The following is a 6,800-nucleotide window of genomic DNA, read 5'->3' as shown; positions in this document are numbered from 1 at the left end:
TATGTCTGAGTGGTGGATCTCCAATCCCCTTGGGGCAATCTTGCCTCAGTCTGATGGGCAAGACAGATCTTGCCCCTTAAAAGCCTGATTGTCTAGAGGGAGAGTTGCTGACTGCCCTCTAGAGCTTTCCAGTCTGATGGGAGAGCGAATCTGCACCCTGAAAACATAATCTCCCCTTAGTGTTCTAATTTTTTTGTTGGGGGAGGGGGTGGGAATCTGCTTCTCATGGCTGGAAACCCCAGTCTGATGAAGGAGACAGCCTGAAGGTAGAGAAGACTGGCCCTCATTCTGGGATGCTCTTCTCTGATGAGATCACCCACTGACCAAGTCATACAGGTACAGGCACTTCTATCCTGGGACAATGGAGAGCAACTGGGAAAGCATGGATCTTGGCAGCTTTCCAGAGGTGAGGAGCACTGAAGTTTGCTGGAAGATAGGAGGAGGAGTTTGTGGGTCAGGTGAATGAAATCTGGTGGGGTACTTGGGACCTGTGAGGTCTCCTTGGGACCTTCAGACTAAAGACTATTGAGAGCCACAGCAAGTTCCTGAGCTAGGCCACCCAAGAGTTTGAGAAAGTTGCAGCAGTCCTAGGCACTAGGAAGAGCTGCCTTAGAGGACTGGATTCTCGTCCTTGAGTAAGTTACTGGGCCTCATTTTCCCCATCTGTGCAGTGGGGAGAGGGTCAGATTGATCTCCAGCTCTAAAATCAACTGGCCAGCTCTTAGCCCAAGAGTTGGGAGACCAGTAAGTTCATCCATGTTGCTGAGACTCTGATTCCCTGGTGTTGGGTTGAGGGGGAAGGCTGGAAGGCCCAGAGCTCTGCCAGCTGGTCAGCAAAGGCTGACATTTAGGGGCCTTGGGGATATTCATCAGTTGGAATGGGAGTCCCCAGAGGCCCACTCATTGAAGCTGATGGGGAACTTCACCCTTCATCTCCTTCTTATCTACCGTGGTTCCAGCCCTGTAAAGCCCCCGGGGGCCAGTCAGGAAGGAGTCTGGATGACTGGGGACGGGGGTCGTATACTCAGAAGGCAGATGAGAGATGGTACCAGTGCCAGCAGTGCCTCATCATCTTGGAGCTGCTGTCTGTTCCCCTGTTGGAACCAAGACTCCTTCTCAGTGCCCTCCAGGACTATCGACCAGCAGAGTCACGGGCATCTAGTGTCTTTTGCTACTGCTGCTGTTTATTGCAGATGGAGCCCTCAGTCTTTCTGGTGAGCACCCACATTATACCCTTTCCATCTGTCCTTCTCTGGGGGCTCTCACAGCCCTTCCTCTGGCTGGCATGAGAGGGAAAGAGGGAAGAAGGTGACAAAAGAAGAGACAGAAGGTAGTGTCCCCAAGAAAATCTTATAATGTGAGTTCAGCCATTACCCACCCCAACCCTAAATTGTCCGAATGGCTTGAGACACCAACGAATTTCGAGGCAAGAGCGTGACAGGATAACTTCCAAGGAGCTTCTGGCTGTGCTCATCCATCCTCTTCCAGGATACTATCTTTGTCTATTCCCTCCATCTTGTCTATCAGCCCAGCTGTCTCTCCCTTGCTGTCTATCCTTCCCTGTGTTGGGCCAATAGCTTGGGCAGTTCCCTCTCAAGATGGTGCAGAACTGGGGGCCCAGGGCCTTGAACCCCTGCTGCCTACTCCAATGAGGAACAAATGCTACCTCTAATGACTCACTGAGCCTGAGGTAGGAGCATAGCCCTGGATCCTAAGCTCCTAGGACGTTATGGGGGAAGATATTGGGAGGTGGCAGGAAATTGCATGTCTCATCACTCCTATGAATCCCTAACTTTTGCCAGAGAGAAGTGTCCTTGGCAAAGTACCAGGAAACAGATACCAATCTTGGTGAGAGGAGCAGAAAGGATAATCATTACCAGTAGCAGGTTCTACTTATTGAGCATCTATTATATGCTAAGCATTGTGCTCAGTGCTTTACTGGTGTTTTCTCATTTAACCCTCATGACCATCAGTGAAGGGGGTACTATTATTATCCCTGTTGTATAGCTGAGGAAACTGAGGCTCATGATCATGAAGTGATATGTCCCTTATCACAGTTGGGATTCTATCCCAGGTCCAACTTCAGTCTGTTGTTTTTTTTTTTTAATTAATTTATTTATGATAGTTACAGAGAGAGAGAGAGAGAGAGAGAGAGGCAGAGACACAGGCAGAGGAAGAAGCAGGATCCATGCACCGGGAGCCCGACGTGGGATTTGATCCCGGGTCTCCAGGATCGCGCCCTGGGCCAAAGGCAGGCGCCAAACCGCTGCACCACTCAGGGATCCCCCAGGTGCAACCTCAGAGGCCAGTCTATACTTCACTTCTCAAAACACCAGCTGTGGGTAGGAAACCTCATTATCATAAGGCTGTTAGTTCTTACCAAATCTTTAATTGTAGCACAATTCCAAACAAAATCCCAACAGGGTTTTTGTAGAACTTGATAAGCAGATTCTAAAATATACGGAAGAACCAACAGCCAACAATAGCCAAAATAATTTTGAAGAGCAAGATGGGAGACTCATTCTACCAGAAGCTGAGATTTAAAGGAAGATAATATAGTGTTGGGGCTGCAATAGACAAACAAACCAAAGGAATAAAAGAGTATGGAAATCAGTCTGGATACATAATGATAGAAAGCATGACAAATCAGTTGAGAAAGGATGGACTTTTCCATAAGGCAGCAGGCGCAACTGGTTAACTGCATGGAAAAAGAACTCCATAAAATCAGATCCAATGGAAACATCCCTCCCTGCAAATAAACACTTGAGATCTCTGTGTCATGACATCTATTCATTATAGCCAGAATTTTTTTTAAAGATTTTATTTATTTATTGATGAGAGACACAGAGACTGAGAGAGAACACAGCAGAGACACAGGCAGAGGGAGAAGCAGGCTCCATGCAGAGAGCCCAATGTGGGACTCAATCCTGGGTCTCCAAGATCAGGCCTTGGGCTGAAGGCGGCACTAAACCGCTGAGCCACCCGGGCTGCCCATAGCCAGAATTTTTTGTTGCAGATAGACCCACAGGTCACTGGAGCTTAGAGGACTTATACAAGATTGAGCCCAGTCCCTCACTGTTTTGAGGGGGGACATGGAAGCACTAGGGGGTTGGGTCTTCCTCGAGATTACACAAGTCAGTAATAGAGCTAGGTCTAGAACCTAGGTCGTCGTCCTCTTTCCACACATTCTGGCCAGCTCTCCTGCCCTATTGTGATCCCTTAGCTCTGCATAGGACTGGAATAAAGTGTCTGGAAGGAGCAAGTGCTGGATGGGCAGAATTGAAGGCAAGGGTCAGTGTCTCCTCAGAGTGAGGTTGTGGGAAGGAAGAGCCTGCCACCTGGTCTGGGTCACCTCTAGTTTTTGGAATTAGTCCTTTGACAATTGTGCCAAGGATGCAATGACAGAGCATCAGGTAAAGGACCTATTTCTGCCCATTGCCCAGGGAAAAGAGGAAGGTATCCAAGAGATCCAGCTCAGCAAATCTAGCTGACTTGGGCCTTTCTCTCTAGAATGGTTGGCTCAATCATGAGAATGAAGCTATATTTTTGCAAAGTGGTGCAGTGTGACAGGGAAGACATTGGGCTCTTGAGTCCGATGGATCTCGTTTCAAATGCAGTGCCACCACTTCCTGGCCCTGTGACCTTGCACAAATGTCTTTGCCTGTTTGAACCTCAGTTTCTTCATCTGACAAATAGAAATAATAATCGTTACCTGGGGTTGGTTGTGAGGATTCAATGCACCAATGCTCATGCATTGCAGCAGCACCTTATTTGAACAAGGTGAAACTGAATGATGTCAAAAATATCCTAGATTGCTATTGCATTAAATGAAGCACCTGGATTGCAATTAGGGATCATATTATACCAAAATATTGCAAAATCTTTAAATTTTAGAACCATATTCAATGCAGTAGGAAACTCACATAAAAAAAAAAAGGCATCCAGATACCAAAGACCAAATGCAATGACAGATTTTCATCTTTTGCTAACTCTGTCCCTAGAGTAGTCATTGAGCAGAGGGAGACATAGTTGCCAGCACTAGTAAAATTAATCAGTTAAAATGAATTAAGATCATTTACTATTTAAGATCTATTAGCAGAGCTGGCACATAAACGAATGTGAGCCAGCAATAATGTAGTTGGTGTTGATATGATTTTTATTGAATTTTCCAATAAAGATACTTGGTTAATTGAGGACATTAGAAAAGAACTCTGGGGATCCCTGGGTGGTGCAGCGGTTTGGCGCCTGCCTTTGGCCCAGGGCACGATCCTGGAGACCCGGGATCGAGTCCCACATCGGGCTCCCGGTGCATGGAGCCTGCTTCTCCCTCTGCCTGTGTCTCTGCCCCCCCAACTCTCTCTCTGTGACTATCATAAATAAAGAAATTTTTTAAAAAAATTTTTAAAAAAAGAACTCTGGATTGGTGGAGGGAACAAGTGTATTGGTTTCTGTTTATTTGTTTGTTTACAGGCACTATTACAACTCAGGGGGTTGAGTCAAATACAATGGACTCCACCAAAGTCTCTGTGCTTAAGGGACCTGCAGCATGCTCACTGACAACCTTGGTGCTATCCATCAATGGGAGAGACAACATCTCTGCGGTGCCACTTAACACCTCCCCAACAATCAGAAGGACAACAATGTCAGAGTTCCACAAGAGTCCAACACCAGCTACTCCTCCCACTTCATCACAAGCCAATAGCTCTGCTGGGTCCACTGAGCAGACAACCCCAATACTTAAGACTCAGGATGAGAGATGCAGAGGCACAGCATTGTCCAGCATGGCCCCTTCAGCTAAGCCCTAAAACAGAATCAGAGAGCCCAACCACAGTCCCTTTAGCATCAAATTCTATAATCAATGGATTGGAATCATCAGTGTTCACTGACTCTCAGACATCAGCCATGATCACAGTTCTAACAGCAATAAATATACCAGGTGATGCCATTACGTCATCGGGGTCCCTGACAGCCACTGTATCTGAGAAGTCAGCTACAATGGTATCCCTGACAACACTGAATTCACTGATGTGAATCTCTACCTATGACAACCAATGCAGTCATCCACACCCCTTCACTCACCCTGACTATCCTATGGACAACTGTTCCTGGAACAACCATGTCTGGGATTCAGGAAGGGGAAACTACAGCTGTGCCCCGAACCCCAGCAATAGCCCTCATAATGAATGTGCTGTCTGAAACACATCACAGCATGGCCCCACCGACACCTTCCTGGCCAGTGGAATCAGCTCCTAGTGCTGGCACTACAGCAGCCAAGTCACTGAGATGGCAGCTGCTCACTCGACAGCCCTAATCCCCAGCTCCTCGGGGACAGCCTAGTCCTCTGACATGACTGGGTCCAGTCAAGCTTCCCCTAAATGCACCCAGAGCAGTGGTCCTGAACCAGGAGCCCGTGCTTTGGATTAGTACCCAGCTGGCGGAGGAGTATGTATGTGCAATGACAGCTACTATGCCCACTCAGGTGAGTCTGAGCACCTCATGTCTATACAGCAAAGAAGAGCCCGGGGGCCAGAGTGGACATCATAACCCTGGGAAGGCCCAGACAAATGTGTGTGTCCAATGGCTATGGGAGAGCCCATGAGGTTTGGCCAGACATTGGCATCTAAAGAGTCCGTTGGAGTACGGGTGATTTTCTAGTAAGAGGACAGGTAGCTGAGCACATGAGGCTATCGTAGTAAGTTCAGGCTGCTGGAACAAAATACCACAGAATTTGTGACTTATAGACAACAGGATCTTATTTCTCACAGTTCTGGGGGCTGGAAGTCCAAGATCAAGGCACCAGCAGATTAGGTATCTGGTGAAAGCCCACTTCCTGGTTCATAGACAGCTGTCTTCTCTGTGTCCTCACATAGTACAAGGAGCAAGGGAGCTCTCTAGGGTCTCTTTGATATAGGCATGAATCCCATCCAGGTGGGCTCCATCCTCATGACCTAATCACCCCCAAAGGCCTCATCTCCTAATACCCGTATTATTATTAGGTATTAGGATTTAACATATGTTAAAGGTAACGTATGCTACATTTAACTCTGTAGCAGAGTTAGAATGGACAATTCATCAGCCCCCAGTCCCTGGGATCCCAATTACTGGCCAGACAATGAATCTTCCTAAAAGAAGGAGCTGATGATCCACCAAAAACAAAGGCTGTAGCCCCAGCAGAGGCAAGAGGGGCTAGGTAGCTGTTGGGGCGAGATATTACAGAGAGGTTGAATTCACAGGGGCTCCCTCAAGCTGTGCAAGTAGCTCCCAGGCTTATCCTCTGGCAGGGCAGAAACTGGGTCCTGGGAATCAAAAAGATGATGGTGTCCCCCAAATATATGTCTGCCATAGTCAAAATAATTCTAACTCCCAAAACTTTAAGTTTTTTATAAAATTCTGATTTTCCTAAAATGACTACTCGGCTTTTTAAAATATCAAATTCCTTCAAAAAATACTTCTTTGGCATTACTATTTTCATCTCTAGATAATCTAGTCTTGGAATGAAGCTTCCACTACATTCAAAACTAGGCAGTGCTCAACTTAGGAGTCAGTGTCTCCCAAAATGTGTTTTGTGGGACACCAGTGCTTTGGGGTTTCAATAGACATTACCAAAAAAATATAAATAAATAAATAAAGGGTGAGGTTCTATTATTAAATATATTGAGAAAATACTGGATTAAATACAATGGTTTCTTAACTGCAGGACTTGTCAGAGCCTTTAATATTCCACTATCCACTATGACTTCCACAAAAACCATATTTTTTTGAATATATCTTTTTTTAAAATTTTTATTTATTTATGATAG

Source organism: Canis lupus, chromosome 2, assembly GCF_011100685.1.
Source record: "Canis lupus familiaris isolate Mischka breed German Shepherd chromosome 2, alternate assembly UU_Cfam_GSD_1.0, whole genome shotgun sequence".
NCBI lineage: Eukaryota > Metazoa > Chordata > Mammalia > Carnivora > Canidae > Canis > Canis lupus.
The sequence above is the reverse complement of the archived record's forward strand: the minus strand, read 5'-3'. Positions refer to the sequence as shown.